Source organism: Telopea speciosissima, chromosome 5 (genome assembly GCF_018873765.1).
Source record: "Telopea speciosissima isolate NSW1024214 ecotype Mountain lineage chromosome 5, Tspe_v1, whole genome shotgun sequence".
Classification (NCBI taxonomy): Eukaryota; Viridiplantae; Streptophyta; class Magnoliopsida; order Proteales; family Proteaceae; genus Telopea; species Telopea speciosissima.
The window spans coordinates 41,612,161-41,629,595 of NC_057920.1; positions in this window are offsets into that span (position 1 = coordinate 41,612,161).

Sequence of the window (17,435 nt, forward strand, 5' to 3'; positions counted from 1 at the left end):
AAGCTTCGAAGTCTTTGACGAACACTTTGATCTTTGAGTATAGGACTTGAAGAAAATAAAAATTAAAACTTGGAAGAACTACTTAGTTCTTTTGATTTTGCTAAAGCTTGAAGAGAGTTGCAGAGTGAATGCTTCTCTTCTCCTACCTTCTCTCCTTTCAATGGAGACGAGGGGGTCTTCTTAAAGGAAACTTGGAGCTTCTCCAACATTATCCGAAGGGAATCTTGGAGAACACTTGGGCCAATCAGCTGCAGGCTGTCAGCATGCTTTTGGACTTCGGTGGTAAGTAGAACCTACACGCCGAAAGTGAGAGGAATTTTTTGACTTAAGGGGCAAAGGCACCGAAAGTTGGTTCATCTCGTAGTACTCTTGGAAATTAGTGGGGGCACGTGGCATTCCATGTCTGGGGGACAGACTGTTTTCCACAATGTGCACGTACTATTTGAACTCAATTGTTTAATTGTCGAGTTGTGGCAATAGTGTGATAGGAATCATCCTTACGTCACACCAACGTAGACATCCTTTTCCCGATCTGGTTGCCCGGATTGTCCTTTGGCTAGGATACTTAACCCGGATCCATGGGTTTTTTGGAAATATATATATATATATATATTTTTAATTTTTTTTTATGGGATCCTTATCTGGTCCGATTTGACCTTCGAGTCGGGCGGTCAGCCATGGTGCCCCGACCTCTTCCATGGCCTCTGATTGCAGAGTGGGCTGAGTAGATTGACTCTGCTTGCTTGGTAAGTAGGTCTTCATGGTCATTAGGGTCTTGGGCAAATTGTCCCTCATGAAGGTGATGGGACAAAGAGTCCATGCTGAACCTTTCTTCTTCTTCTTCTTCATCGTCCTCGCTGGCTGGGCCAAGTCGGGTGAGTTCTTCTTCTAGTTGTTTCCGTCTGAGACGGATTTCTTTATTAGATCCTTGAGATTGAGTGATCTTTGGAACGGGCTTCAGTCCGGTGATTGCTTTGATGATTTTGTCTGTGGTGCAGTGGGTGATGTTACACCCATCCCACCATTTGACGTAGAAGATCCTTGCCAACACTGGCAGGGTTACTTCGTGAGTTTCTAAGTTCTGGACTTGGTATTCCCAGTACATGATCCAGGCCAGGTGACATTGCAGGAAGAACCTGAATAGGTCTGACTGAGCTGGGATTTTTGGAGTGATTTTACAAAACTTTGTAAAGACTTCTACATGGGGTGGGGGAAGGACCTCTTCGACTGATCCATAAGTATGCCACCACTTGGAGAACCAATTTGGAATGTTGCTTTTAAATTTGTAGTCAAAGTAGAAAAACCACAAATGTCTTCCTTTTGAATTTTACCAGAGAAAGGCGTGGTGCCAGGCATCCACATAATCAAAATAGCTGTAGCTTTTGGGGTTGTAGTGTTGGGAAAAATCTTTGTGATGAAGGGGAGACATTCCCCAGTCTTCAGCATTGATGATTTTGATGATAGTGACCGAAGAATGGGTCACAAGAGTCTTGTCTTCTTTGTCAAAGTTTTATTTGATCCTAATGGAGTCCGTATCCACAAGGATGAATTCATAGAACTCTTCAGATTTCATTGTATTTGGGGAGTAGAATTGCCAGTCTTGATAGTAGATTCTTTTGGCGATGTCATTTATTGAGGTACATTTTTGGGTATAGTAGTCTTCTAGAATTAGGAGGTCTTGGAAGATACCTTTGTTAATGTATTGACTCTTTTGGACGGGCTTTGGTGTTTGTTGGGTGAGCCTTTGAGCAGGAAAACTGGTTACTGATCTGGAGGAACTTGGTTTTGTAATAGTTTGGGATGTCCCTGTAACAATGTGGGAATACGGGATAACTGACGTGTCTTGGGAGGAGCTTGCTATTTGTTTTTGGGGCGGAGTCTTGGCATAGGCACTTTTGGATTTGATTCTTAAAAGAGGGTTGTCTTCTTTGGGAGGCATGATGCAGATGTGGTTTATAGCCTTTGGTCCCTGTAGGAATTCCCGGGTGAGAAAGTCAGGGATTGAGTTTAACTCTCCTTTTATATATTCAATTTCGAAATCAAAACTTGATAAAAGAGCTTGCCATCTTGCAAAAATTTGTTTTGATGCAATATTTTAAACATCATTTTTCAAAACTTGTTTTGCAGCGCTACAGTCTACTCGAACCAAAAACTTCTTGTTGAGTAAATCTCCTTGAAACTTTTGGATGCATAAAATGACTGACAAAATTTCTTTTTTGATAGTACTGTAATTTTTTTATGCATTATTCTATAGTCCTGAAGTATATTGGACCAATTTTTCTTTTCCCTAATCTACTTGTTTGAGGATTCCTCCATATCCAAGATCAGAGGCATCAGTTTCGACAATCTTGGGAAGGTCAGGGTTTGCTAAGGCCAAGCAAGGGATTTCCTTGACCAATTTTTTGATTTCTTGGACGGCCTTGGTTTGTTTTTCAGCCCAGGCAGGGGTCTTTTTCTTAAGCCTTTGGTATAAGGGCTCACAAATCTTGCTTATTGAGGGGAGGAAGTCTCTTACATAGTTTAAGCTTCCTAAGAACCTTTGTAACTGCTTCTTTTCTAAAATTTTGTCTGGGAATTTCTCTACAAAGGTGATTGTTCTTTCAATGGGGATAATAGTCCCTTTGTAGATATAATGGCCTAAGAATCTTATTTTAGTTTGGAACAAGTCCATTTTCTTTTTTGAGAGGACAAGTCCATTTGTTTCGACAACTTGATAAAAACTTCTTAAGTGTTTGAAGTGTTGGTCTATTGATTCAGATAAAATTAAGACATCATCAATGTAAACTATGGCATAATGGCCATAGGGATTGAAGATATCATTCATGATGTTTTGGAATTCACTTGGTGCATTTTTTAATCCAAAGGGCATTACGTTCCATTTGTAATGTCCAAATGGGGTTGTGAAGGCAGTCTTGTATCGATCTTCGTCATGGATTTGGACTTGCCAAAATCCAGATTTCATATCGAACTTTGAAAATATTTTAGCTTGATGTATTTTTTGGAGAAAATCTTTTTTGTTTGGAATTGGATACCTAATCCATTGGAGAACCTCAGTCAGGGGTTTGTAGTTGATTACTTACCTGGGGGTTCCTCTTTCTATTTCTGAGTTTTTGTTTACATAGAAGGCGGCACAACTCCAGGGAGATCGGCTCTTTTTAATTAGTTTTTTATCTAAGAGGTCTTGAATTTCATTTTTGCAAGTTTCTTGGAGTTCTTGAATCATTTGAATGGGTCTTGCTTTGGTAGGGATATTCTTTTCAGAAAATTCCTTTTCGTAGGAGAGCTTGACAATGTGTCTCTTCCTATGCCAGAAAGCATCAGGGAATTCAGAACACAGATTAGTTTCGAACTGGGTTCTTAGTTTGTCTATTTGAGTTTGGGTTTCTTTCTTTTGTAAAACTTCTGCAGTTTTTATATGCAAAATTTCCTTTTTTAAGCGTTCTAAGTGTCTTTTTTTGGATTTTATTCTTCTTATAGCTGGATCTTTTGTTATTGCTAATGCTTTTAAGTTTTTTATTTGTTCCATGTCGGAGGGTTCTAAGAATTCAAAACTTATCTTTTGTCCTCCTATTTTTGTGGTTAATCCTAGGTTTGTTACTTTGAAGGATTTTATTAGTTCTATGAAAGGTTGCCCTAGTATTACTTGGCAATCTAGGTTTTTGACAAGGATGAAGGGTTGTTTAAAACATACTCCTCGGTTGCAGATATGAACTTCTGGTAATTTGTATTGGACATCAAGATAGGCTCCACTGGCTATGGTTAGCCTTTGTCCAGTTCTTTCAAAGTATTGGGTAGGGACAAGCCCTTCTTGGATACAGTTCAACTGTGCTCCTGAATCAATCGGAGCTACAGAGGTAAATTTATAGGATGAGGCTATAGTTAAGTTTACCTTGATAAACCATTTTTGGGGGGAAATACTAACTACAAAGTTTTGGCTTGTTTGATTTGTTTGTTCAGTTTCTGGATTTTTAGTTTGTTTGGATTTCCCTTTGAGCCTAATTAGTTCTTCCTTTACTTCTTTGATTTCCCTTCTTAATTCCTGAGTTGTAACTTCGAGATTAGTGATCCTAGTTTGTTCAGATTTTTTAAAAACTTGATTAATGTCATAGGGTTTTTTCCGTTCTTTGTTTTCTTCTAAGGCTTGTTTAGCTTCTTCTAAACATTGTTTTTGGACTTGAATATCTGCTATTTGCTCTCCTGCATCAAAGAAAGATTGCCTCATCATATTGATGCTTTTGGTTTCTGAACTATTTTCAGAGGAGGAATAGGTTTTTATAGCAGAAGGAATACAATTACATGCTACAGCTACTGGTATCAGAGCCATTGCCTAAAAGAATAGGCTCGTGATATTGTGCTTCACTTCTTTAAACCTGCAAGTTACCTTTCTGCGTGGGAAGAGTCTGATAGTATCTGGCACTGAACCGTCTAAACGGCTGAAGGAGTGTTAGTCCGGGAGATGACGGTATAACACCAGATAGTGCCTTTTCCCATTTTAGAATGGTAATATGCACTTTTAAAGGGGGGGGGATAGTACCATACCATGGACCAATTAAGTCGGACGATGTCTTCAAATACCTTAGGAGACTGGAGCTCAAACTGTAGCGTAATAAGTAATGAAGAACAAAAGAGAGACGGAAGTCTTAAAAAATGGACCATTCCTAAAGTTCTGACCAAAGATGTTTATAAGCAAGACCTTTACAGCTTTGCTGAAACCATAAACACCATTGAACAAACGGTAGACTACAACCCAAATATGCAGGAAATCTGCCTGCTAAATCCCAAAAGTCTTGAACAACTTAAACAAAAATATAATTACATTCACATAGGACTCATCCAAGTAGCAATCAAACCCCTTCACAGGGAAGGACTAAACACATCAATCCTCTTAGCCTTAAGAGATACAAGATTCCCCAAGTTTGATGATTCCCTCATCGGAGCCATCAAGACCAGCATGTGTTATGGACCAGTCCATTTCAATTGCTACCCAGATATAAGTTTATCCTTAAAAGATGAGAACATCCTAGGCGTTCTCAAAATCAACCTCAAATCCCATGGCTACAATATGAAGCCTGGTTCAATACCCATAGCCGTTGTCCATAGGATTCAATACAAGGCTATGAAGAAGATCTCTTGTCCAAGAGCCTTAAGAAAGTCTGAAAAGTGCTAGACTAGGTTCACAGAAATAGACTTCGCTCATGCTAAGACCATTCTCCCTAGAATCTCAAAATGGAATGAAATTTCATTCCCTGAAGAATGGAAGCTGCAGTGCCAGATTTTGATCCCTCAAATAGATAATAGAGAGGTCAAGTACATCACTCAGATCATTGACAGAGAAGTCTCAATCAAATTTAATAGGACACAGGGTACCCAGAAAGGAAAAGAACCTGTAGGATCCTCAAAACCCAAGGAACAGCCTGCTAGAGCCTCGTACTCCGGCACACCTTCAAATTGTAGTTACCAAACAACAAATAATGGCCTTACCGGCCTAAGACAACATGGAAGCATCCTACATGGGATGTACCAAGAATATAAAACTGAGACCGAAGGATCAGACTCAACTCCAACACCCCCCAGGTCACCATCTTATTCTCAGATGGAAGCTCCTACACCTGATGCCAAAATCAGAGTCATTCTTTGTGAAGAAGACTTTCAAATAAACAAAACTCTGCTAAGAGAAGATTTTGAATTTCTTAAAAACAAACATAAAAAAGATTGGTTCTTCGGAGCCACCATAGAAGATCAGAGAACCAAAATTAGAGAACACTGGTATGAATTCATGACCAGTCAAAAAATCAACATAATGTTTTTTACCTACTTAGAAATATATGCCAAATACCATAAGTTAGATTATCCCTTTGATAGTCTAAACACAAACCAAAAGACCACAACTACATGGAGGACTGACTCAAATGAAACCATAGAGTCCATACACCCTCCATTAGCAAACCTCAAATTAACCATAAATGAAGCAGAGATTCCTACTACCCCATTTAGAACAACACATGGAGCCTCTGAGGGAGAAAAGAAACTCATTGGCCTAACAAATTTTACAAACCAACACCTCCTAACAATAGGAAACCAATTGTCTAGGGTTGAAGCCTTAGTACAACCAAGATTACATCCCCCAGATCCAGATCCAGGAACCAGTTCGACTAAAGAACTCCCAAGTTCCTCAAAAATAAGATCATTGTTCATCACACACTTAAGCAAAATATAGTTAGATCCTTCGTGTTTCTACTAGTATATATATATATATATATATATATATATATTTACCTATTTCCTTTAGATTTTGAGATTTCATAGATTATTATGGATTATTATTGTAATGTCCATATAACACTCTCTTAGGGATATAACAATGCAACCTAACAGTTAACACTCAGACATACATGTAGTTTAAGCCCTAGACTTCTTAAATGCCTATTATTTCCTAGAGTTCTCAATTGCACCACAACCAGTCTTCACCCTAGGTCTGCATACACTTATTTATGATCTTGAGGCTTTTAAACTAGAACCTAATTGTTGGAGTAAATCAAATGCTTACGTCAGACTGCGGTCGGTGCAGAGCATCACGCTCTGATTCCAAGCTGTCACGCCTCCATCCCAATAAAGGATATTTTACAAGAAAAGGAGTGATTGGGACGACATGTGTCATCCCAAAACTACTAGGATCATAGATACAGTGTCCCGATCCACAGCCTACCCAATATCAAGGCATGATAATGTCAGGGTATGTAAACCAATGGGGTAAATCATCCCAAAATAAAGAGATTGAACTTAGCGGAAGCGTAAATCATTTTAAAATCGAATAATACAAGATGTCGGTTCACTAATGATAACATATATTATAGTTACTATATCCCGTATCTATCCGGTAATTTTCATAAATTTATGCATGGAGTCCGTACATAACAAAAATGAATACAAGAGTAAAGTTTTAAATCACGCAACAAGGGCACCATTCTTGGGTGTACATCGACATCTAAATCCAAATCATTGGCTCCACTCGATTCGCATACATAGGAGCTCATCAAGAGATTACCTGCATATCAACTAAAAGAGGTTACGCAACGGGGTTAGCTCCACAAGCTAGTGAGAGAGCAAAGGGGAATACACATATACACAAACAAATAATTTGAAATCAATCCATAAAGCATGCACATGTTAGATTTATTTTCCACCTAGCACACAATTCTAAGTCAAGTGTATCTACTATGATAACTCGGGAGACACTGTGGGTCACTTAACTTATCGTCACAATGAAACCTCAGTTATCACAAGGGAGCCTACGCCGATCGAAGCCATCAGACCACCCAGTGGCAGACCTCGATAGCCATCACTACCCCTGACCTGGCCTCTCCCCCACAGACAACAAGTGCTCAGACTATCCAACACATAAACCCCTGTTGGTAAGGGTCATAGCATAAGGGAACAAGAATCCTAACCATAGATATACTACATGTAAGTCTTATTGTCCCAAGAAGTATTCCGGGTGCATCAACGTCCCATTCCATCTAGTACCCGGGTACCAGCACGGCATGGCGCATATAGGGCAGGATGACAGTCAACATATTTTATAACTAATTTTGGGGTTTTGGTACCGGTACACCCGGCACAGTGACCCGATACAATAGTGAAACCATTAACACATCACATTCGTACCAGTTCACCATTAAGATAAATAATGCAAATGCGCAAGATGCTTGTAAATCATATAGTAGTATGATATTAAATATTTAATAGATATTCAAGCCCAAACAAATCACCCATAATCCACTCACCTAATTCGGGTATCACCCGACGTGGTTGACATGAATCTCACCGGTGCACGTTCTTTCCATCGAATTGGGTAGCCTAAGGATGCGAAAGCAAGTGTTAAGAGGTGTACAGAGGGGTCCCATGTTATGCCCCCTAAGTTAAAGTTGGGTTTCAAATAAGACAGCATAGATGGACTCACAGATGGAAGCAACAGGGTGAGTCTGCCCCTAACTCCGTTCAGGCCAATAAGTCCAAAATACGAGGGATGGATCCACGGACGAAACTTCCACCTAAATCCATTCCTGCATCTGTGCAAACCATGAGACATACCCGAGAGTGAATGGAACCATGGACGGAACCTCTCTATGAATCTGTTCCTGCATCCATCCAGTTCTTAAGACATTCCTGAGAGGGAACGGAACCATGAGCGGAGGCAGCAAAGTGAATCCGTTCTTGGCTCCACTTGAACCAGTTACCAACATACACCGGATGGTCTTAAGGACGGAACCACGATGGTGACTCCGTTCGTGCATCCGTCGAGGTTCTTTTCGAGATTTCGTTAGATTTTCTCCTCCATCTTGGAGCCTAGAGTTCATATGGTCCTCAGGGTCATGGAGGGGAGTCATAGGCCTTTCTAGGGTCACTAGAACCTAGTGCTACCTCATGGATCCAAGATCACACAAGGATCTAACTCCTTTTGGTCCAATATAGGGCTTGGGGTTTGAAAACCATAGAACAACAACAATGGCTGTAGTCTTAGCTAAGTGGAGCTTACATTAGAGATTGGTCTTCATTAATAGAGTCCCAAATGGAACCCTAGGTCAGCTCCTCGTCCAATGAACTACCCAAACCCAAAATAAATGAAGAAGAGGGAGGTACCATGAGATGGAAACATACCTTGGTGAGTGGAGCTCAAACCCCAACTCTAGCCAGCCTTGAAGATCCACCTTCTCCTCTCTCCTTCTTTTCTTCTTCTCCTCCACGGTTTGGCTTGGAGGGGGAGAGATGAGAGAGTTTAGAGCTGAGCCCTCTCTTTTAAAAGATAAAATGGGCCTTAGGGCTTGTTTGCTTAGGTGCCCCCCCCAAGGCTAAGATTAATCCTTTAAGTTTAAGTGGGCCTTAGGGCCTATTTGGCTAAAGTCACAAACCCTATTAGGTCCAACTAGTTAGGGCACGTTTGGCTTAGCCTAAGGTCTTAAGAAAAGGGTAATTTATCCTTAGGGCTTGTTTCGCCCAAGCTAAGTAAGAGAAACCATTATCTATTTTAATTAAACCTGTGGGCCCACTTTCATGGTCCAACAAACTCTAAGGTGGTAAGGGTGGGGGTCCATCATGTCCGAGGACCTAGTTATTGTGTCTGGAACACAGGGACGTGGGTCCCACATGAAGATACAATAAAAGGGCAAGAAACAATACAGACGGATCCACGAACGGAACCAGTCTAGTCAGTCCATTCGTGACTCCGTTGCTGCTGTAAGGGTCCAATTTACAAGAAAAGTTGCGGGGCTTTGACCCACATTTCCAGGACTCCGAAGAGGAAATGTATAATAGAATTTAGGGTTCAAGTTTTACCCATGGTGTGGTCCAACCGCCTATCAAGGTGTGAATCCCAATCCTTGTGCTCGAGCTTTCCCCCTTGATTGTTACAGTCCAAGGTCACAGGTGTTGACCATTGCCATTGTGGCATCACCCGTCAGTAAAAGTTCAATTTGACCCGGGGTATTAGGGAGTATTTCGGGTACGGGTGTAACAGCCTATGTCTTTTTATGATTCCAGGGGACCTAAAAAGTTCCAAAAGAAGGGGCCCTACATGACTACATCCCCTATTCAGTCCCACAAACTTGATGTGGCCCAAGCCCCCAAGACTACACCGGGTCCTCACTATGGGACCCAGACTATCATATGCTATAATTTTAAGGAGCCCGGCCACATGATCAATGATTGCCCACATCCACAACAGACGGGTTCATAGCCAACTATGTCTTCTAAGGCACCCCAAGCAAAGGCAGTCGTTCGCTCACTTCTTCCCTCTCCAACCAACAGAACCCAAGGGCGAGTGTATTCTGTTACTCATGAAGAAGCTCAGGCTGATCTTGGTGTCATCATAGGTATCATGCTCAACTATTTAGGAGTGATTCTTTTATGTTATGGTTGTCATGTTTTGTCATGCCCCCATCCCAATAAAAGATATACTACAAGAAAAGGGGTGACTAGGATGACACATGTCATCCCAAACTTACCAGGATCACAGATAAAGTATCCTAAACCATAGTCTATGACCAATATTAAATCATAATAATATCAGGGTGCCAAAATTAACAGAATGACACATTCTGAAATAGATAGAAGTCAGCTGAAGCGAAATCAATTTAAAATGAATAATACAAGGTGTTCGTCAACTAATGATAACATATGCTATAGCTACTATTTCCCGTAACCATCAAGTAAATTTCTTCAAATTATACATGAAGTCCTTACATACTAAAGGTGATTACAAAAGTAAAGATTTAAATCATGCCCCAAGGGCACCATCCTCGAATGTACATTGACATCCAAGTCCAAGCCACTGGCTCCACTCGATTCGCATTAATAGGAGCTCATCAAGAGATTACCTGCATAATCAACTAAAAAGAGGTTGCGCAACGGGATTAGCTCCACAAGCTAGTGAGAGAGCAAGGGGAATGCACATACACACAAACACACAATTGTAAACAGTTTATGATGCATGCACGTGTTAAATTCATTTTCCACTAAGCACATAAATCTAAGTCAGGTATATGCTACTATGATAACTCGGGAGCACTGTGGGTTACTTAACTTATCGCCACAATGAAACCTCAATTATCACAAGGGAGCCTATGTCGGTCGAAGCCACCAAGACCACCCAGTGGTAGACCCCGATAGCCATTACTACCCCTGACCTGGCCTCTCTCCCTCACAGACAACAGGTGCTCTGACTACCCAACACATAAACCCCTGTTGGTAAGGGTCGTAGCATAAGGGAACAAGAATCCTAACCACAGATATACTACATGCAAATCCTATCGTCCCGAGAGGTATTCTGGGTGCATCAATGTCCCATTCCATCTAGTATCCGGGTACCAACACGGCACAACACATACAGGGCAGGATGACAGTCAATGAGTTTCATAAACATTTCTAGGATTCTGGTACTGGTACATCCGGCATTGTAACCCGATACAATAATGAAGCAATTCACATATCCACATTCGAGTCAGTTCACAATCAAGATAAATAATGCAAATATGTAATATGCTTATTAATCATATAAGTAGCATGGTAAATGAATATTTAATAATAAGCAAACCCAAACAATCACCCAAAACCCACTCACCTAATCGGGTATTGCCCGATGCGGTTGACATGGATCTCCTCGATACGCGCTCTCTGCTACAAGTTTGGTGGCCTAAAGATGCGAGAGCAAGTGTTAAAAGATGTGTAGAGGGGTCCCATGCTATGCACCCAAGGATAAAGTTGGGTTTTACACAAGATAGCACGGATGGACTCACAGACGGAAGCAACAAGGTGAGTCCATCCCTGGCTCCATTCAGGTCAAAAGGTCAAAATAAGAAGAACGGATTCACAGACAGAACCTCCTCATGAATCCGTTCATGCATCCGTTCAATCTCTGAGACATTCCCAAGAGGGAATGGAACCACGGACGGAACCAATAGGTGAATCCGTTCCTAGCTCCGCTCGTGCCAGTCACCAAAATGTATTGGACGGATTTACGGACGGAACCACGACACTGGATCCATTCGTGCATCCGTCGAGGTTCTTTTCGAGATTCTTAAGGATTTTTCTCTCCATCTTGGAACCTAGAGTTCACATGGCCCTCAAGGTCATGGAGGGGAGTCATAGGCCTTCCTAGGGTCACTAGAACCTTGTCCCACCTCATGGGTCCAAGGTCACACAAGGATCCAACTCCTTTAGTCCAAATATAGGATTTAGGGTTTGGAAAACCATAGAACATCAATAATGGTTGTAATTGGGCTGAGTGGAGCTCATATTAGAGGTAGGTCTTCATTAATGGAACCCCATTAAGGGCTAAGCTCCACCTCGAGTCCCAAATGGAACCCTAGGTTATCTCTTCCTTAGTAAAACCTACCTAAACCCAAGAATAAATGGAGAAGGGGGAGGTGTAGTAGGATGGAAGCATACCTAGGTGAGTAGAGTCCAAACCCTAGCTTCAACCAGCCTTGAAGATCCACCTTCCACTCTCTCCTTCCTCCCTTTTTCTTCTTTTCTTCTATCCTTGTCCGGATAGCAAGAGGAGAGGAGCTAAGACCGCAAGACCTCTCTTGCTTCCCCTTCCTTTTTCTTCCTTCCCCTCCCATTCTTCTTCCTTTCTTCTTCTTCTTCTTCCTTCCTTCTTCTCCTCCATGATTTGGCTTAGAGGGGGAGAAATGGGAATCTAGTGCTAAGCCCTCCTTTTATAAAGGAAATAGGCCTTAGGGCTTGTTTGCCTAGGTCCCCAAAGCTATTAATCTTTTTGATTCAAGTTGGGGCCTTAGGGACAGTTTGGTTAAGGTTCCAAGCCCCATTAGGTCCAATTAGTTGGGATATGTTTGGCTTAGTGTAAGGTCATAAAAATGTATTTTAGTCTAGGGCTTTCTTGGCTCAATCCAATAAAAGAGAACCCTTATTATTTTAGTTACTTGTGGGCCCACTTCATGGTCCAACAAATCAAGTGAGGATAAAGGTGGGGGTCTATCTTGTCCGAGGACTTAGTCACTGTGTCTGAAACATGGGGACCTGGGTCCCACACGAGAAAATAATAAAAGGGCAAGAAACAGCACGGATGGATCCACGAACGAAACCAATTTTGTGAGTCCGTTCGTGACTCCGTTGCTGCTGTAAGGGCTAAAAACACAAAGAAAGTGGCTGGGTTTTGACCCACACTTCCAGGACTTTAGAGGAGACATGTATACCAAAACTTAGGGTTCAAGGCTTACTTCATGGTATGGTCCAATTGCCCATCAAGGCATGAATAAAATCCTTGTGTTTGAGCTTTCCCCCCTTGATTGTTACAGTCCAAGGTCACAGGTGTTGATTATTGGCATCGTGGCATCACCCGTCAATTAAAGTTCAATTTGACCCGGGATAACAGGGTGTATTTTGGGTACGGGTGTAACATTCCCCTAACCTTATAAAATTTCATCTCCTAAATTTGACGTGTTTGGGGACTCCAACAAGTGAGGATACCACAAATACCAACACTTCGTACTCAACCACTACCCGGACTATGCTAGGGGTCCAGTCAAAAGTGGTGCAGTGCCAACACAGTACACCATAGGTCAGGGACTCATAAACTCTCTTCCTTACAGAATCGCATCACCAGGGGGGATGTGGTTTAAGGCAACCCTAGGCTTAATTGGGTTAAAAGTTGACGCTTCTAAATATCCAAGGAGATTCGGGCCTTAGACACAAGGTTAAACCATACGGAACAAAAGGTCTATTTGATCTTCTAGATCAGGTCGGTATCAAACTCTCATTATCTTGAGTTGCAAGGTCAAGCTTATACTATCCTTCACACAAGGTTCTTTTCCTGAATGCTTTTACTTCGGATCCTTCCATTACCTAACCCAACTTTAGAATGAATTAGAATATTGATGGAATCTCCTATTGCGTACTCCCAATACGAAGGGAACGCATTTGGTGACCCATTACTCCATTCATGCCTATCGTTGAAAAAGGTCCTATCACATCTTTCAATTCCAATTTTCACAACTACACATGCCTACAAACTAATCACCCGAAAGAAGGTAAGTTTATATAAGCCCCCTTTCAAGAGCTAACATTTACTTCATAGTCTCGGTCTAAGTCAACTCTTCTAGGTGATGCTCTAGGTCAGGCAAGCCTTGCTAATTAGCTCACCCGTGGTTTACCCAGGGCCCACCTTCAAAATTACCAACTATCAACCAACAATTCGCCTGACCTAAGTCAGTGCCCAAGCCACTAACACAGTAAGATCAAGGCTAAGGTCATACCAGCAGCGCAGGAAAACCATCTAAGTCAAGCATTTAAGGATTAAGAATGGTACTTACCTAGTTTCAAATTCACATATGTATGTAAGTACAAAAATAAATCAAAGAATATACTCGCATCCTTAAAGGATGCACCCGCCAAACAAGGCTAACCCATAAAGAAAATCCAAGCTCAAAGTATAACATGTTGGAGGATCCGGACCAGAAGATATTAATCACAGATTAATCGGGTATAAGTACAGGTCATAACTCGGGTGTGGGTTCGATAAATTTCATAGAAACGGAGAAACCCGTGATTAGTTCTCCATTCATATTTTGGGGTTTTGTCCAACATTAAAAGCCTTATTACTTTCATGATGGAGGTTATTTGGAAGTTCTAGGCACAATTTGGCACTCCATCCATGGATCTAGGTAAGGTTAGGGTGAACCGCGTTAAAATCAAAATAGAATTGCTACTGACTTGGGGAATTACCTGAGTAGGCTTTCACTTGTACAATGTCTCCATTAATTGCTTAAACTAAGTTATTTATGACAATAACCTGTTATTAGGTCATTTATTCTTTTCTTCTTCAGTTTGGCCAGGAATTTGGATCCTATACATTTCATTTAAGGTTTCTACAGTGTATGGGTTCTGACCTTTACTTGATCAATTATTTTTGCATCTTATGCTTGGATCTGGGAAAAGGTCCCACTCTATTCTAAGTCCTCATTGATCCTATTTGATTCAAGTGTAGTGAATGGTGTTCATGATTTTTGATTAATTTAAGTTCCTTTGTCCTCAAAACTTACAATCCTTCAAGTAAGACTTATATTGCCTACCTCATTTCATGATCTAACCCCTTTTTCTTAAGATTATTAGTTTAATATTATGTACCAAACCTATTTCCTTCTATTTTTTTTTCACTTCATCTAGAAGGCATGACATATGTCACTCCGATGTTTTATTCCATCAACATTATCTTTTAAGGGAGAGGGACTCATTGGGGCTTAAAGATTTTCATTCTTAAGATAAATCACTCCCTTTCCTTATGAAATGGAAGCCACTGTGTGTACTAATAACTGTCATTCCCTACGGACTTACCTTGCTTGTGCAGACCCTAACATTTTGACCTCAAGGCTAATATAAAGATCAAACAAATTATATGAGTATATCACACAACATAGGTGTAGACAAGATATAAGCATATAATCATCACACAGAGGTATGACCACAAGGTCTCAGAAGATTGGGTTCAAAAGCCCAAAAGAACACAGACGGAATCAATATTGTGAGTCCGTTCATGACTTCGTCGCCAAAATAGGCAGGATGGATTAACGGACGGATTATGCAATGTGAATCAGTTCATGTGTCCGTTCACAGAGGGTTTGGTTTAATAAAAATAATGAAACAAACAGAACTACGGACGGATCCTTCATCGTGGTTCCGTTTGATGTTCTGTGCAGTTTTAGGAATGAAAAATTATAATTTTGCGCTGGACGGATTTTTTAGCGGATTCACAATAGTGGCTTCGTTCACCAAATTTTTATAAAAATACAGCCGTGAGTTTTTCAAACTCATTTTGGCTCTCAAGGGTGGACGGAACCACAGAGCAGGGAAACTCCAAGCACCATCCGTTTGTGCGTCCTTCTTCTCCCTTTGGTGATTTTGAGACCCACAACATCAAGAATTGGCCCTCATTGCCTCAAGGTAAAGGTTCTTCCCTTCTCCCTCTTCCTTCCTCTTCCTTTCCCCTTTTTACTCAAGGGACACCTATGTTGGTTTTGAATGTACCCCTATTTTTATTTGCAATCTCATAACCATGTAAATACCAAAACCATGCTGAAATTTCGACTGAGGCTAGGGTTTGGTTGAATCAAGCCCCCCAACCGATTAATGCTACTATTTTAGGTTACTGCCGTGTGCTTATTTATATCTTGGATATGTTACAATTCCTTTCCAGGCAACACTTAAGATTGTTGGTCAAGTACACTATGCCTAGTTGAATTATTCCAATGGTTTTTAGGTAATGGTTGGGATAAACTCCCAAATTCTTACTATTTTGGGAAAGAACATCCAAGGCATGGCTAGTTTCATTGTATACCCTATCATTTCAATAGGAGTTAATTCATTAACACTTCTTCAAGCATATTTGATTGTTTGTGTGGTTTCTTGGGTAGGAACTTGAAGTTCATTTTACCTTGCATTGATTCTCCCCAATTCAATATTTTTTTTTTTTTTTTTTTGTTGTTAGTTAAAGTTTTCACTATACAAATTATGAGTTTGGTATTTTGCTTGAAATCATGTGCTAACCAAGGGCATAGGCTTGTTTTTATAAAATTACCCCCTTTTTAACCCATTTTCTTGGGAATTTATTTCCCTTAAGGATACTCACACAACCTATACTGTTTTTCATTGACCTATTCTTTTACCTAAGAAGGGTTAGCCTAATGGTTAGGAACTTATATGGAATTAAAGAGGTCCAAGCTTCAATTCTTGAGTGAAGCAATTAAAGGGGGATTTTATTTTTATGAACGCTACTTTAGCTCAATTGATCATGATGTAAATTCTTTTTTGACAAGGGGTATCGATGACAAGAAGGGGGGAGGTACATGTTAGCAACGATTTGCTCTGGAGGTGCATATTAGTGAAAGTCTAGGGTTTCCTAGGCTTTGGATTCATGGATGACCCTCTCGGAGGGGATCGGCCGCCGGAGCAGCCGCCGGTAGGAGGGGCTGCTTTGCCACGCTCGTTTGCCTCTGCGGTTTTAGGCTTTCTGTCCCTAGGGCTGGGCGATGTGGACGTGGAATTAAAGAAACTAGCGACCTTTGGTGGACCGGCAGTGTTTTTCTCAAAGGAGGACGTAGCGAAGTCTGAAGCCTCCTTTAGGTCTTCCTGGTTGTGAAGTGCAGTTATGGAAGACCATCATTGTTCGATATCAAGACCTATCTACAGAAAGTGCTCTTCATCCAAGGAGACATGGTCATTTCTACGCTCGATCCGACACACGTTCTTCTCAGATTTGCAAGCCATTCAAACTTCGTTAGGGTTTGGATGAAGGAGCAGGTGTACATCAAGGATTTTTTGGTTCGTTTCATGAAGTGGACTTCAGCTTTCAAGTCTGGCTGGGAGTCCCCTTTTGCCCCCATATGGGTTACCTTGCCCAGTCTTCTGGTGAACTCCTACCAAGGGAACCTACTCCTGTCCATAGCAGGGACCCTGGGGAAGGTTTTGCGAGTGGATGGGGCAATGGTGAATTGCACTCGGACTGTGGCAGTGCGTGTTTGCATAGAGATGGATCTCCGAGATCAGCCGCCCCCCAAGGTTTGGATCGGTTGTGGTGGAGAGGGTTTTTATCAGAAAATAGTTTATGAGAAATTCTCGGCCTATTGTATTTCCTGTTCCAAGATAGGGCATGCCAAAGAGTATTATAAGAAAGCCCAGGGATACGTGGAGGGGCCAAAGAGCAAGCAACAGGGGTGTCTGGAGATGAATGAAGAGGGAAGGGAGGTGATCCAGCCAGGGAGGGAAGAAGTCCTGATCAAGATGCAAGACATGGAGCAAGGAGGAACCAATCCTCCAAGAACTGGGAAGGACGATGACTCATGGCAGGTGATTGGCCATGGAGGTAGGAGGGGAGGCAGGTGGAAGTAGGTACATCATCGACAAGGAAACTACTCTGCACATGC